This window comes from Vigna unguiculata, chromosome 10 (genome assembly GCF_037176805.1).
Source record: "Vigna unguiculata cultivar grain cowpea cultivar isolate G323 ecotype 2 chromosome 10, ASM3717680v1, whole genome shotgun sequence".
In the NCBI taxonomy this organism is placed as follows: domain Eukaryota; kingdom Viridiplantae; phylum Streptophyta; class Magnoliopsida; order Fabales; family Fabaceae; genus Vigna; species Vigna unguiculata.
Window position 1 is genome coordinate 19,705,534 of NC_140801.1, and position 17,450 is coordinate 19,722,983.

Below are 17,450 nucleotides of genomic sequence, written 5' to 3' on the forward strand. Positions count from 1 at the left end.
ACTGTCTCCCACTCACTATTTAGAATTTTATTACACTAATTTAATACATAAATCACATTTCTAAGATTTCAACACAACTTTTTACAAGTCTTCAAGATGATTTTTGCATTCCAACTATTCTTCAAGAATTAATCTTTTTCTTCATTAATTTATCATCATCAAAACTTCCTTTTCTTTAAGATTTAACGTCGGACATCCATCTTCACCTTAAATAAACACCATTGGGCCATCCTTTTTGGACATTATGGAATTAATGTTTGGAATAAAAGGGAGTTGGGTGCCATGGATGAAAAGTTATGCGTTGATCAACAATGCATAAATATTGAGCAAAAGTGGTATGAAAGCCGACAAATAATATATGAAATGACGGAGGATGTAATTGATAAAACATTGTGTGGATGTAGTTAAGATTGTTAATAACCTCCATGGAAAGTAAAGATTTGATGTTGAAATTGTACAGTTAAGGACACTTCATCAACACATCAATGTTGTGCTTCAAATTTTGGCTGAAAGGGTGGGACAAATGTCTAATGATGTAAGTCAACTATTAAAATATTATAAACAAGCGTAGGAAACTGAAATTGTTGATTTTTATGAAGAGAATGAGGTTTGTGGACAATCATATAATGTTGTAAGACATAGGAAAATATTTTTATTTGATAAAATAAATTAATGGGATAATGTTATTTATTTAAATTATTTTTGGATTGGCAGGATAAGGATATATGGTAAGCTCACTTGGTTAGATCTTTAATAGAATGGATCTTAAGTTTAATTCCCATGTAGAATGTTTTTTACACTTTTTAAGTTTTAATATATAAAAAAATGTATTATAAAGTTGGTAAAATGTGTAACGTGATATCATAGCCTAGTTGGTTATAAGTTATGATTAAAATAATATAGGACAATTTTTAAAGCTAGGGTTTAGATAAGCAGTTTATTAGACTCTGTTAGAAAAATAGGTAGTTTAGAAGAAAGAGAGTTAGGTGTGTTGGCAATGGTAACCATATATGGAACAAAGATACAAGTTTCGATCTAGACTTGGAATTATAATATTGGATGATATATGTAACATCCCATTTAAATATTAACCTTAAATGAATGTAACGTCACACAAAATAATATAAGAAGCCAGTCATGGAGTATAACCACTACTCCTTACAGTTGTCCAAAAGAAACCAGGAAAGAAACTAAGGCACACCGTGATGCCAGTAATAAAATAGAGTAAGGTATCTAAAATATTCCAATTAAAGTTCTAGGATAAGGCAAAATATGGGTCATAGCCTTAAAAGAAAAGCCCAAATAAGCGGAAGCCATCCCAGAGGCTAAGCAGCGAAATCACCATTTCCCTGTTGACCACGAGGATTTCTCGCATCTGCTCACATCAATAAATTGATGATCATCGCAAAGAGAGAAAATCACACACACAGAACATACAACAAGCAAAATGGGTAAGCTGGAGTAGAAAATGATTTATCATACAGTTACATACAATTTCATAGTTCAAGATGCTCATGTCAACCAATCATGTTATGACTTGCAACCAATACACTAAGACTCACGACACGACTCATTCGGATACATATAATTAGTCAGATTCAGCGGATGCTTGCACTTATGGTGGTCTTTACTGCTCTACCGAGCTAAATGTTACTATGTTTCATTCCCCCCCCCTCTACAAGGTTAGCCCTTAAAGTGTTTCAGGCCTCTTGCTACTCTCACCACTCGAGTCAATACGCTCTATGTAAGACTAACTAACTCTTTAGAGTGTTAAGACAATCCTTACCTTGAATCCTTACTAAAATATATAGATAGGGCACCACCATGAACTCCCACTAACAGGGTCATGGAATTACATCCTGACCAACTGAGGCACCACCATAAGGTCTCACCTAGAGGCTCATGGAATTACGTCCTAACCAAAGAGGCACCACCACGAAACTATCGTGGAATTACGCCCTAACCACATACAAATCATGTTTCACCAACCAAGAGTGTATTAGTCATGCATACCAAACTCATGCCAACATTTATAACCCACCTTCATTCATATTCCATGCCAAAATCATACCAAACTCATCATATTAAGTCTATGAACCATTCTATACATGTTTTAATACAGTAATCCAACTAAACATGTGACATTCATCCAAGAGTAGAGAAATAAATAGAACAAGAACTCATTCTCTCCCAGCTCCTCGCTCAGGCATAAGGGTCTCGCTCAGGCGATAAGTTCTCTCGCTCAAGCGAGCTCCTTTCGCCTAGGCAAGAGCTCGACAAACAGGAACAATGGCCTTCTGCACTTTCTTGCTTAGGTGAGACCTCCTCGCCTGAGTGAGACTATCCCTCGCTCAAAATGAAGACTGGTCGCCTAAGCGACAACTCGCAGAAAAGACCTTAGCGAGCCTCTGTTAGTCTCGCCTAGGCGAGGCACGCTCATTTGGGCGAGAAAACTAGTGCTCACCACTGTTCTCCTATGTAACAACCAAACTTTCGAATCAAATCATGCTTTAACATAATCCCAAATCAAACACAACAGCAATCCAATCCATACCAACTCATAACAGAGGTAAAACAAGTAGAAAATAGTAAGAAACAGAAAACCCTAGCTTCCCTTACCTGGAAGGAGCTAGTACAAGACCTCGACACTTTAAGCCAACGGACCCAGGAGCTCCACAAGCAGACTTGAGAGCTGAGAACAGTGGCACAGAAGATAAATGAGTTTAATATTGTGAACCCCAACAAAAACCATGAAAAACAACTTAGAAAGGGAAGACTATGGTTCAAGAACTGACTTACATGAAAGGAGAACGAAGTCGAACTTGCTTGAATGGGACAGAGGGACAAACCCTAGCAAAGGTACTGTGGAGAGAAGAAAGTGAGAGTTAGGGCACTGATTTTTTAGAGTGAGCTGCAAATGAAAGACCTTGGCTGCTTTAGGGGCCTTGGCACCTTATGGGTCAGCCTTTAGGCCCAATAGTATGGCAACCCTTAAACATTAGGACACTAAATAAAAGTGGGCCTTACAATATAGTTGGTTACAAAGGAGCCATAATTTTTGAATTGAGTAGTGTGGCCAAGGTAAAGGGAATTAACTAGACTTTGTTTATGGAAAAATGTTTAGTAAATTTTATTTGGATTAAAGTATATAATTGTATTTTACTTTGATAGTTAAAAAGATTTTAACAGTTGTTGGATAATGTTTTTATTTATATGGGTCTTTTATCGAGACCAAGCTTGTAGCGATTGTGACTTGCTATTTTTGGTGAGGTTTTATTACAAGGAAGTTTTATTAACTAACATGGTTTTGTTGGCTTAAATTTTTTTTTTATCTATTGCTATCTTATTTGGATAAAGTGAAAATTTGTTTTGGATATTTGTAGAGTATTTTTATGCATTCATATTTTAAGTGGATAAAGCTAGAATAGTTTTTCGTATTTTCAAGTTGGAAATGGTTTATTTTATGTATGTAATTGTGGTTTTGTGATTAGCACAATATATGATATACAAAAGTTAAATTATTTGAAAACTTTTAGTGCCTTGAGGCATGTGTTTGGTGATTTGGGGTGTTTGTGTAATTTTCTTTTCAAGGGTTGTAAATATAAATAATTAGTATATTATACATAATATAGATTATAAGACTTTCATAATATTGTACTCCATATGATTTAATACTATATATATATATATATATATATATATATATATATATATATATATATATATATACTATATTGGTTTACAACAAGATCGGCATGAACTAATACTCAGACTTAGCAACTAACTTATTGATAGCCTCCTTTTCAAGCTGGTTGAGCCAAAGGTTGAAATGGTGACTATGGTGGATGATGGGTTCGCGGAAGCTTGGTGTTGAGAGAAAATGGCTCTCGGTTTTGGTGATTTAATGGTGGGATGAAGGTTGTTTGTGGAGCTCTAAGAGAGGTTAGGCCAACTCTAGAGAAAGGGGTGCTAGAGAGACCTCTTGGGATGCTCTAGCAAGTGATTAAGAGAAGAAGTATGGCTCAAAAGTAATTTTGGCAGCATAACATTATCATTCTCAAAGTGAGAAGTACATGGGGGAGACACCTCTATTTATAGAGTAAGGTGTCTCGAAAATGGTTAAAACCCTAGAATCCTAACATGCACCAAAACCCTAAAAATGTTATCTTGGTGAAGCAGAGTTTGACATGTGGCAATCCTCACTTTCACAAAAACAAACCACTAATGTGTTGCCATGTGAAAAGAAACTTTATGAAAAGTCTCTCAAATAGGATAATGACACATGGCCACTACCTGTGTAAGAGAACTCTCCATTAAAGAGTTTGCCATGTGGCACATGTGGGATGCTCTTCCTAAGCTAGCTTGATTAACATAATTAAACATCAAAGAGTTGCTTAAGCTTGGCGCATATGATGCTCCCTACTTAAGTAAGATTGTTTTTAAAACCCTACACTACATGACCCTTAATACAAGGTCTAAAAATGCTCCATGATGACCCAAGTGAAAAGAAGTTTAGCTTCACCTTGACTAGATGTTGTTAACTTATCTTGAATTTGCTTAGCCATGTTTCTTGTGATTGTACCCTTAGCTAAAGGTCTGCCATCATCCCCTCTTTATTGAGAAGGATTTGACCTCAAATCCATAGGTTCTTCATCTTCATTTGGCTCCAAATCTCTTACAAAAGGGGTTAGATCACAAACATTGAAAGTAACACTCACATCATACTCACATGGTAATTATAGCCTATATGCATTATTGTTAATTCTTTGAAGCATTCTAAAAGGTCCATCACCACGAGAATTGAGTTTGGTCTTCCTTTGTTTTGGAAATCTATCTTTGCTCAATTAAAGCCATACCTAATCTCCTTCCTCAAAAATCACTTCCCTTTTTCCCTTTTTATTTTGTTTGGTGTATCTCTCACTTCGGTGTTGTATTTGAGACTTCACCTTCTTATACTTTTTCTTCACAAATTCGAACCTAGATATCCCTTCCTTATGAATAAAATCACTACTACACCATTTTCACTTTAACCAACAATTGAAAAGTGTGGTCTAAACTTTAGGCAACACTTTGACAACATATCTATAGGTGTGGAGGATATGGCCGTGGGCTTAGGTTATAGGCAACAATTTTTTGTATTAAGGCCACACAATTTACAAAATTGTTGCCTTATATTATTAGAATAAGCCACACATTTGAAATGTTGCTTATTGTTTATAGATAACAAAATTTAAATGTTGCTTATTGTTTATAGGCAACACATTTGAAATGTTGCTTATGGTGTATAGACAACACATTTTAAATGTTGCTTGTTGTTTATAGGTTACACATTTCAAAATGTTACTTATTGATTTTAGACAACACATTAAAATGTTGCTTATTATTTAGACAACATATCTTGAAATGTTGTCATATGTAAAGACCATAATTTTTAATTGTTGTTTATGCTTTAGAGAACACTTTCTTAATGTGGTAAAAAATAAATATTATACATCATAACACTTTTGACAATATTTTAAAATTAATTTAGAAGGTAAATGTACATTTAAATTGATAGTTTTAAAATTATAATTATTAATTTATGTAATTCTTATATTATTTTATTATTGATTTATGTCACAGATTAATTGTGACTTTAAATTATGACAAAGTTTTTTTATATCACATATAATTAATACAAAACATGTAATATACATAATAATTGAATAAAACTTATAAGAGTTCAACGTAAAAAATTATAAGCATTAAAACTAAGAGTTAAAAGTCACAGAGGTAGTATAATGTATACTAAAAGCAAAATTGTTGTAAGCATTAAAATTAATTGAATTAAAAGTTAAAAGATAACAAAAAAATTATAACATTTGCTCTCAAAATTTAGAGGTTTCTTGAATCAATCATTCTACTATTTGCTCCATTTACTCTATAGTATTATCTTGAGGTCCAACCTAAAAAATAAATAAATAAAATGAAACACTGAGACATATTTTATAAATTAAAATTTTTCTTTAAAAGTTAAAGATAACATGGACCTCTTTGAAAACAAGCATTAATGAGCAAATTAACGACAAATAACAACATATAATAAAATGAACATAACATAAATAGCTATATGTATCTCACTAACTATGTAGTCATCCACAAAGATTAAAACATGAAGCTACTAACACGTTTGAGTGGAAAAATCTTCTTCATGCATGATTATAGGTTGGTGATAACGTTGTCGTTAACGCGATCAAATTAATACTACTAAACTATAGCAACTTCAGTATTGCTAAGATAGTAGTCAAGAAAATAGAAAGGGTAAAGTAACCCTAAGTCATCTCCCAACCAACACGAAATTGATTTTTAACAAATTAGTTCTTATAAAATCTATACAAAAGAGTTAATCAAATAAAATAATAAAAATATAAAAGTATTAAGATAAACAAGAAAGAAATAGAAAAGATAAAAAGATAAAATAAAAACAATAGTATAGAAAAATAGGCCGATTCCACTACTTTTTCAAAATAGGATTCATCATTAGTTTTCTAAAGATTATTGTTATTGATTTCTTGTTTAAGACTTCAAATTAATCAATGTAACTTCTCAATTAATTTGATGGTGTTCTTACTTTCAACTAAAGTAACTTCTCAATCAAAAGCAAGAACTTTATAGATTAATCATAGTAAATTTAACCAAAGTAACTTTTCAATTAAATATTACTAATCCTAATCATGTCCATTCTTTTACCTCATATATCTAGTAAAAAGATAATTAACCAAAGTAACTTCTTGATTAATTCTAATCTAAGTTAATATGAAAGTAACTTCTCAATTATTAGCAAAAACTCATGCAACCATATGAAAGTTTCTAAAAATAATCAAAGTAACTTCTCAATTAAAATTTAAAAACCCTTGGACTCATATGATTGTTATGTTATGTAGATTTAACATCATGCTAACTTGCTACAATGTAAAAAAAACATTATTTTTACTAAATTAAGAACCAAAAGACATAGATGAAAATAAATCTCAACAAGAATCAAAAGAACAAACAAATTTATTCAAACCTCAGAATCCAATTAAGAAATTACAGTGGAACTAACCCTTGAACCTTAGTCTTTCATGGAATGCAAAATAAATAAAAATAATAGAAGAATGGAGAGAGAAAAAGGAAACGAAATTAGGCCCCCCTAAGGGTTCCTAAACTCCGAAGTCCCCCAGCTTTTTTCTGCTTCTCCCTTGATCTCTTTATATAGGACTTGTACTGGGCTTTTCGGTTGCTAAAACCTCTCAAATATATTTTAAAATAAAGATAAATATTATTTATCTTTATAGTTATTTTAAAAATATTTGGAAATATATAGACTATTTGACAAATATAGTTGGTTAATAATTTATGATATAATTAAATAAAATAATTATTTAAAGATATCTGATAAATTATCACCAGAATTTGACTACTTGAATATTTGACTGTCCATTGACAGGATGACACGTGGCAGCTCCTTCTCTCTCCCAAATTAAGGTTTCACATATGCTTGTAGTTGATCCAACGTCATGTGGCGCGATGGTCGTCTTCTCCAGCGACAACGAGGTGCAAGGTTGGCTTGGAGGCTTCACGGTGGCTGTTGCGTTGCGTTTTCCGACAACGCTGCTTACTTCATGTGTGTGTGGTGGTTGCAGGTGCATGTCGTTGCTCTGGATGGCTTCGCTGTGTGCTCGCATAAAGCTTCTTCGTTGTTGTGCTCTTCGTGCAGGTTCGTTTTGTGGTGCTACTGGTTCGCTCATGGCGGCGCCACAATGGTTTCGCGATTTGTTCCCAACTCTTGCGGTGGTTGTTCATCTCCTTCCCGACTAGAATGGTGATTCCATGGTGGTTGGCGTGAGTGCATTACAGGTGCAGGGATTTATGGCAGCGCAGAGGTGGCTGAACGTTGTTGTGGTGGCCGTGACTGGTGGCTGTTAGGGTTTCCAAGAGAAGAAGCTAGGGTTGAAAATGATGACGTGGCACGCCCTAATTGGTTCACATGCATGTGCAAGGATTAATGCGATGTGGAATGTTTTAATTGGACAGATTAAAAAATAGGGATTGCCACATGGCATGATTTGAGTGCATCTAGTTTATGAGAGAAAACAGGGGTGAAAATAGACAAAGTTAGGGGTGTAGAAGTAGGTTTTTTATAGCCCGTTTGGAAAGAGGGGAGTGTATACGTAATGTATTTGTTGACAAAGATTGATTAAAAGATTTTGATGATGATAAAGATGATGAAGAAAACACTTGAAGATATTGAAGAAAATATAGTTTATGTTTAAAGATTCTTATTGTAATAAACTTAAACTTTTTCTAGTTAGGTGCAAAATTGTTGAAACAACAACCAGCTCGCAACTCCTCTGAGAAACTCATTTTTCGTAAAAATCAGTATGGTAATCGATTACCAACTCAAAAAATTCTATTTTTTAAAACCCACTTAAGATAATCGATTACCACGAATGGTAATCGATTATCACTGGCAGTTATAACTTGGCTCTTGAAAAACGACTTGAAATAATCGATTACCATTTCTGGTAATCGATTACCACTGGCAGTTATAAAAATATTTGTTCACATTTGTACATGAGATAATCGATTACCATTTTGGGTAATCGATTAACACTGCAAAACTTTGTTTTCGAAAACCACTAGAATAATCGATTACCTTAAATGGTAATCGATTATCCTTGGCAGTTTCAGCTAAACTCTTCATTTTTAACTCAACCTGCGAAAATCTCTTTAAATAGAACTCAGTTTCCAAACTTCAAACTACCTTTTTAAGATTCAGATTGCTCTGTGAGATTCTTAAAGAAAGCTTTGAAAAACCTAGGGTGAGTGAGTGATAACTTTTTCTAAGTGAGTTTTTAGAAGATTAAGTGTTGTGCTGTTGCTAGGAAAGCTGGTCATCCTCTATGTGATTCAGGGGGAGTTTTGTTCATCTCTTGTGGTTGTTCAAGAGAGGTGTTTTCTAATCCTTACTCTTATATAATATGTTCTAATATGTTTATTATAGTGATTGAGTTAATCTCTTTGTTTAAGAGATTAACAACTGGACGTAGGGTCTTTTGATTTGAACCAATATAAATATTAGTGTGCATCTTTCTCCTTTAAACTCTTTATTTATCTGCACTTGCATTTAAAGTAACTGTGATTTTAAGTTAATCATTTAAATTTTGAAAAAAAATTTTAAAACCTGTTAAGACTTATAAAAATCCAATTCACCCCCCTCTTGGTTTTTGACCATAGTTTAAATATTCCGCTCCGCGATACCAACAGTATGGGGTGCGAAAGTAATTTTTCCAGAACTTGTTGAATTTAGCCTTATTTAAAGGTGGTTTGTAACTTCAATCAATTTAGTTTCCCACTTTGAATGAGCTTAATCTTAACTTCAGCTACATCAACAAACGTTAAAATATCCAAAAATAATTTATGCAGCTAAAAATCACTTTTTAACACATTTTTATCACACAAGCTCAAACAACCTAATTATCAGAACTGTCAATTAAATCACTCTTTAAGCACACAAATTCAATTAAATACCCAGAATTAAACACTAAATGAGGAAAAAAATACGCACTCATTAGTTGGTCATATGTTTCACTATTCCTGATTTACACTACCTCAGATGGAAGGAAAAAGACATTTTAACCAATTTTAATATCAATTAAATTGCACCATGATTTTGAAATCAGCAAAACAGGTACACTAGAATCCATCATATTCGATATAAGCTTTGATATAAACTTAAAAAGTAATGATATTATCTTGAAATTCAATTTATGAGAGAACAAAGTATATACTATTCAAGAGAAAAAAAATAAGGCCTTATTCACATAATATAAATCTCTTCACAAACACTAGTAAGAAATAAAAATAAGATAAATTAGCCTTCTCTAGGTAACTAAAATCAACTTATGCACGCAGACTTTTAAAACAACCTTTTCAATTAACTTGAATGCATAAGTTAATTTTACCAAAAAAATTTATTCATTCTAATTTCCTTTCTTTTTCTCTTACAAGCACATCAAAAAGTTTGTTCAAAAAGTTTATTCATGTTAGAACAGAGAATTAATGCATGAGTATTACACTTCGAATTTTCAAATCTAAAACTTGACTAATTTACTATGTATTAGAATGAAAACTTTAATGCATACAAAACTTTATACATATTTCTTGAAAACAGAAAGGAATAATTGTTTATTCCTTATTGATGATTATTAGATCAGCTGACCTATTTAAACATATACATGTGTAACGGATCATATTCTTAGAAAGAATAAATCCCTATAACTACGGGATTTTATTCTTATTACAATCTTCCTAATATTAAAACAAAATCTCAACTAATTAAAACACAATAAATAAAAAATCTACAATTAATGTTGGCTATCGTAAAAAATCTACACTCCCCCTCAAGCTAGTGAATAAATATTTTCTATTCCCAACTTGGATACAATTCCTTCAAACATGATATTGTGTAGACCTTTAGTAAGGACATATGCAAGTTGATCTTGTGTAGATACAAAAGGAGTACAAATCAACCCACTTTCCAATTTTTTCTTAATAAAGTGCCTATCCACTTCAACATGTTTAGTCCTATCATGTTGTACTGGATTATGAGCTATACTAATGGTAGATTTATTGTCACTGTATAATTTCATAAGTTTCTTCCATCTTATCTTCATATCATCTAGGATAATCTTTAGCCATAGAAGTTCACATATTCCTTGAGCCACGGCTTCAAATTTTTCTTCGGCACTTGATCTTGCCACGACATTCTGCTTCTTACTTCTCCAAGTCACCAAATTTCCACCAAGAAATGTGCAATATCTGGTGGTTGATCTCCGGTCCACAATTGACCCAACATAGTCTGCATCAGTGTATGATTCAATACTTAGGCTTTGGTTTTCTCTGAACAAAATTCCTCTACCTGGGGTGCCTTTTAGATACTGAATAATTCTGAAGAGAACATGTAAATGTGCCTCTTTTGGTTTATGCATAAATTGACTTACTAGGCTGACAACAATGTCTGGCCTGGTATGGGATAAGTAGATGAGCCTGCCTACAAGTTTTTGATACATCCCTTTATCCACAGTCACATCCTCCTCCATACTTCCTAATTTCATATTCGGATCGATTGGAGTGCTTGCTGGTTTACATGTTGTTCTGCCAGTTTCCTTAAGCAAATCCGTAACATATTTTTGTTGAGAAATGAAGATTCCTTTCTTAGAGTAGGCTACTTCAATTCCCAAAAAATACTTGAGTTTACCTAGTATCTTTATTTCAAATTCTGCTGCAAGACATTCATTCAGCTTTTGCTGCTCTCTCTTGTCATCATCGGTTACAATAATATCATCTACATAAACCATCAAAATAGTTACTTCCCTTGAAACTGAGTGTTTGAAAAAAAGAGTATGGTCTCCCTGACTTTGTTTATAACCCAAACTAGTCATCACATTAGAAAATCTACTGAACCATGCTCTAGGAGATTGCTTTAATCCATATAAGGCCTTTTCTAGCTTGCATACAATTCTTAAGACTGCCATTTCATCATAACCTGGGGGTAACTAGTAGATGTTACCTCATATAGTGGTACCGGATTGGATTCTTGAACATGACTAGAAACTGGAATGGCCCTCGTTTTTCTCCTTGAATGCACCAGATTTTTCCCAATTTTTCTACCATTTGTAATCTCAATTTCAAATTGGCTTTCAATTTGTTGAGGTTCAATCTCAGGTTGAGTTTTGGTGATAGTAGTTTCGATCTCTAGTTGTATTCCAATTTCAAGTTGGGTTGGACTATTTTCAAGTCTGTCCACGTTCACCACACAAGGATTAATTCCAGGTCTTGAGAATATTAAAAGCTCATCTTCCCATAATGGTTCATCTTCCCTTAATGGTTCATCTTCCTTTGTTATACTCTCCCCCTGAAGATGAGATTCCCTAAAATAACTTTCATGTTCATGAAAGGTAACATCTCTAGACACATAAAATTTTCTAGATATAGGGTGGTAACATCTATATCCCTTTTGTGTGTTTGAGTAACCTACAAAAACACACTTGCTAGCTCTATGATCAAGTTTTCCCCTTTCATTATTGTGAACATGGACAAATGCTACACACCAAATATTCTAGGTTGAAGTTTGTTTGAGGACTCTATGTGGGGATAGAATGAGGACAAGATCTGCATAGGACTTTGTAAATTTAGAAGTTTTGAGGGTAAACGATTGATTAGGTATGTGGTAGTGAGAATAGCTTCCCCCCAAAAAAATTTCAGGACATGATTTTGAAAAAGAAGGGCTCTAGTATGATTTAGAAGATGCCCATTTTCCTCTCGCCACCCCATTTTATTGAGGTGTGTGAACGCACAAAGACTCATTGATGAGTTCAAATTTTTTCCCTCATTTAATATTTAAATTTGGGGATTTAATTGAATTTTCTGTGCTTAAAGATTGATTTAATTAGGATTTGTGATTATTGGATTTATTGAGTAAGTTTGATAAAAGTGGCGTAAAAATTGATTTTAGTTGCATAAAATATTATTGGATATTCTAACGTTTGTTAATGCAGCTGGAATTTATTTTTGGTCAATTAATAGTGTGATTTTGAAATATTCAAAGTTACAAAATAAGTCCAAAATCAAGAAATTCTGGAAAAAGAATAAATCAGGAGCTAAATGCACCCCCAGTTTTTACTTGCACACTCCTTGCTCAAGTGGACCACAAAAACCTGTTCTGCACCCCCAGTTTTCACTAAGTTGCACCCCTCCTACCACTTAAACTCCACTAAACCAGATCATGTCATGTGGCAATCCCCACCTCTTAAAATTAGCCAACCAGAACAAGCCACGTGTCATAATCCTACCCTCACCCCCTAACCCTAATTTTCTTCTCTCCTTCCACCACCATGGCAGCCGCCGCCGCACCTCCTCACCTCGCCGGCCACTACTGCTCCGCGCATCCAGCCTCCATCGCCTCCGCATCTGCAGCAACAACGCGAACACTCCTCCATCTTTCCCGCAACAGCACCAAGCCGGAAACCACCGCGAGCCAGCAGCAACCCCGCGTCGCACCTTCTCTGCACCATCGCAGCTCCGCAGCGCCACCATCGCAGCTCCGCAGCGCCACCATCGCGACGCCATTTTCATCTCCTCCGCGAAGCTTCTCCACAGCGCGTCAGCCATGGCAGCCACCGAGAGCGAACCAGAACACCACCATCTCCTGCACGACCACCGCGAGTTCTTCTTCCCGCGAGCGCGTCAGCCACCACTGCAGCAGCACCACCGCGTCGCGCCACCACGCCGGAAAACGGCAGCAGCCGCCGTCACGAGGGAGGGAGAAGAGTGTGAGAGTGAAACCCTAATTCTGGAGAGAGAATCTGCACTGCTACGTGTCAGCTTCTGATAGGACAGTCAAACTGATCAACTGGTCAACTCTGGTCAACTGGTCAAAGTCAGCAGTCAACTCTGGTCAAAACTGCAAATATGGTTAAATGAGAGGGGCAGAATTGGAAATTGGATAGGAATTAAGTTGCTAATTAATTAAATAAAAATAAAAGATTTTAGCAACTGACAGATAAAGCCCAAAGTCCAGTGGAAGCCTATATAAAGAGACTTAAGGAAGCACAATTGGAACTGACAAATTTACAGCTGACAGCTTAGACACTTAGAACTCTCTGGTTTTGGCAGATACCGTCTCCACCACATCTCTCATTCTTTCTTTTATTTTCTTTCCTTCATATCATCATGTATTCCATCAAAGCCATGGAGGGCTAAGCTTTAAGGGTTGATTCCACTGTAATTTCTTAAATGGATTCTGAGGTTAGATGAATTTATGTGTTTGTTATTTTGATTATTGTTGTGGTTTTTGTTTATCTATGTCCTTTGCTTCTTAATCGAATAGAAAATAATGATTTTGAATCTACATGCATGCTAATCATATGAGTTAAAAGGTTTTTAAATTAAATTGAGACTTTACTTTGATTTTGTTTAGAAACTTTCATTTGATTAAATAAGTTTTTGCCAATAATTGAGACTTTAATTTGATTAGAGGTAATTACTTTAACTAAAATTAGTCAAGACTTTACTTTGATTAATTAAGTTTTCTATTTGGTAAAGAAACAAAGGAATAGACATGATTAGGCATAGTAAAATTAATTGAGACTGTACTTTGATTAAATTTACTATGGACAATCTAAACAATTCTCACTTTTAATTGAGACTGTACTTTGATTAAAAGTGAGGATGCCAACAAATGAATTGAGTCTTTACATTGATTTATTTGTAAATCAACAACAATAATTAATTTAACAATAATCTCTAGATAACCAATGAAGAATCTTATTTAGAAAAAGCAGTGGAATTGACCTATTTACTATTACTGTGTTTACAATCTTCCGTGTCATTTTCTTTGCATATCAAAACCCCCTATTTTTATAGTTGCTAGTTTTAATTGCATTTTTAAGAATCAAATATTTGAGATCAATTTCGTATTCGTTGTGAGACGACTCAGGGTTGTCTTAACCCTAACTATTTTGTTCACTACAAACTGGCAATACTGAAGTTGCTAAAGTAGTGGTAATTTGATCGCCTAACGACAGCGATATCACTCATGAATAATACCTTCTTTTTGACAAAAAAAAAAATTAGAGTTATGTTAAAATAGTCCTTGGCGTTATCAGATATGATTTTCTTAATGGTGACACCAAATTGAGTTTTGATCATTAAGACAAAATTTATACACATGGAACTGATTTTGGATTTGTGTTTTAATAAAATAATCCAAGTAACTCTAGTATAATCATCAATAAAAGTTAAAAACCATTTAGCACCTGAAAAAGTTGGAATATTCGCAGGACCCCAGACATCAGTATGAACAAGAAAAAAAGATTGATCACTCAATTTATTATTAATAGGAAAATGGAGAGGTCTATGTTTGGCTAACTCGCAAACTTCACAACACATACTCCTTATATCTATGTTTTTAAATAAAGAGGGCAAGATAGTTTTTACAATTTGAAATGAAGGATGCCCCATCCAATAGTGGTGAAGATGAATTTTTTCTTTATCGCTCATGGCAGATTCTGTAACAAGAGAGTGACTTTTGGTAAACAATTTGGGATTTTCTATGTAATAGAGACCATTCCATTCTTTAGCACATCCAATCGTCCTCCCCGAGTTCCTGTCCTATAAAATACACATATTGCTATCAAATATAGCAGTACATGAGAGATCCTTTGTAAGTTTTTGAATAGAAATGAGATTAGTGGATAACTGAGGAACATGAAGGACATTTCTTAATGTGAGGGATGGGTTTATATGGATCTCTCCATGTCCATCTGCAGTTATAAGCGTTCCATTAGCTGTAGAAATTTTTTTATTGCTAGGATAGGGTGAATAGGTGGAAAAATATAGAGGTAGAGGTGTCATATGGTCTGTGGCTCCTGAATCTAATATCCACGAGTGTGAAAAGTTTATATCTGAAACATTAATGCCAAGAGAATATGGAATCTTACTAGAATGTATCAAGGTACACATACCTGTAGACTTGTCCATCTTACTTAGAAAGGATCTTACTCTTTCTATCTCTTCGTGATTCAGTTGCTCCATCTCTTCATTCTACACGGTTACAAAATTTACTTGTCCTTGGCCTCCCCTCTGTTGGTTATGAAATTTTTGGCTACCCCATTCTCGGTTTGGTGGTTTCCCATGTAATTTCCAATACTTCTCCTTTGTGTGACGTGGTTTCTTGCAATAAGTACACCACACTTCTTGTTTCTTTTCCCCCGCTGGAAAATTGTTCTTCTTTTGGTTAACCATTGTTGCTGCTCCCTCTTCTACCTTCATTGCGGTACTCTCAACAGTAGGAATTTCCAACATCAGATTTCTTTTACTTTCCTCACTTCGGATAATGGCTATGACTTCATTCAGACTTGGAACTCTTTCTTTGCCTAGAATTTGAATCCGAACTTGATCATATTTAGGATTTAGGCCAACTAGGAAATCATATACACGGTCTTGCTCAATATACTCATTGAGTAGAACTGAATCCTTTGAACACTTTGCTTTTATCACACAATAATGATCCAATTCCATCCATAGGGACTTGAGCTGATTAGCATATTTTGTGACAGATTTATTGCCTTGTTTAGCTCTCACAGTTTTTACCTTCACATCATATATTTGGGCAGCATCCTTAGCCTTTGAGTAGGTTTGTTTGAATGCCTCCCAAATCTGTTTGGCTGAGTTTAGAAATATACACGTGTCACTAATCTCCTTTGTGTCACTAATCTCAGGTATATCATAGAATTCCAAAGCCACGCCATAATCATTGAATCTTCTTCTTCCCATGATCTGAATCTGGTTTCTGTTTCACTTGGAGGATTTTTTGTAAGATGACTGCCCTTGCCTTTGCCTTTTAATATGGTTCGTGTAAGTTAGGACCACTTAAGATAGTTCTTTTCGATGAATCTGTATGTAGAGTGAATATTCTGCAATTCTCCATTATTAGGGACGAATTTGTCACCTGAATCAAGGACAGAATTCACCGCCTCGGCCATAGAAGCATGATTAAAGGAATGGAAAAGATAAAGTGCAGCAATGAAGGCTGCAGGAAGACAATCGCAAATGCAGTGATGAAGACTGCTTGAAGATGCAACAATGGGCTGCAGTAATAAATAAAAACAGTGTTGGAGGTTGTAATGGAAAAAAAATAGAGGCAGCGATGAAACAAAATGGGTAAAGGCTGCACAGTAGTGGCAACTACGATTTAGTGTTTTGGGTTATGGTCAGAGACTTCTAGGATCAGGAGCTCTGATACCATCTTGAAAACAGAAGGGAATAATTGTTTATTCCTTATTGATGATTATTAGTTCAGCTGACCTATTTAAACATATACATATGTAATGATCATATTCTTAGAAAGAATAAATCCCTATAACTACGGGATTCTATTCTTATTACAATCTTCCTAATATTAAAACAAAATCTCAACTAATTAAAACACAATAAATAAAAAATCTACAATTAATGTTGGCTATCATAACAACTTGCTCCTTGACAATATTTTTACAATGGCTTGAATAAAAAGTTATAAAATCTATTAAACATTTGATTTATTCAATAAAAGTCTAATCAATCCATTAATTTTTTTATGGATTTTAATTCAATCATAAATATAATGCAGGGAAAAAATTAATCTCTATAAGCATAGAAACATTAATCTCTGTTGTAAAAGAGAAAGAGACGAACAACTTTTTGGGTTTAACTTCCTTTTCTTTGTTAATTTAAAAAATTTGTAATAATAAATTAGCATTTGATCATTAAATTTTTATTTCAAAATAGTCAAAAGATACCATCTTTGTTAACTTTGTTAAGCTACTTTTTAATAGATCAAAACTTTTTTAAGAAGAAAAAGGTTTTCCAATACAATTCATATAATT

At 34.1% G+C, this 17,450-nt stretch overlaps 1 pseudogene; it reads right to left on the bottom strand.

Moving 5' to 3' along the window:
- Window positions 1-15,324: 15,324 nt before the first annotated feature.
- LOC146882299 (uncharacterized) lies at window positions 15,325-16,654 on the bottom strand (annotated as a pseudogene).
- Between the last annotated feature and the right edge of the window lie 796 nt (window positions 16,655-17,450).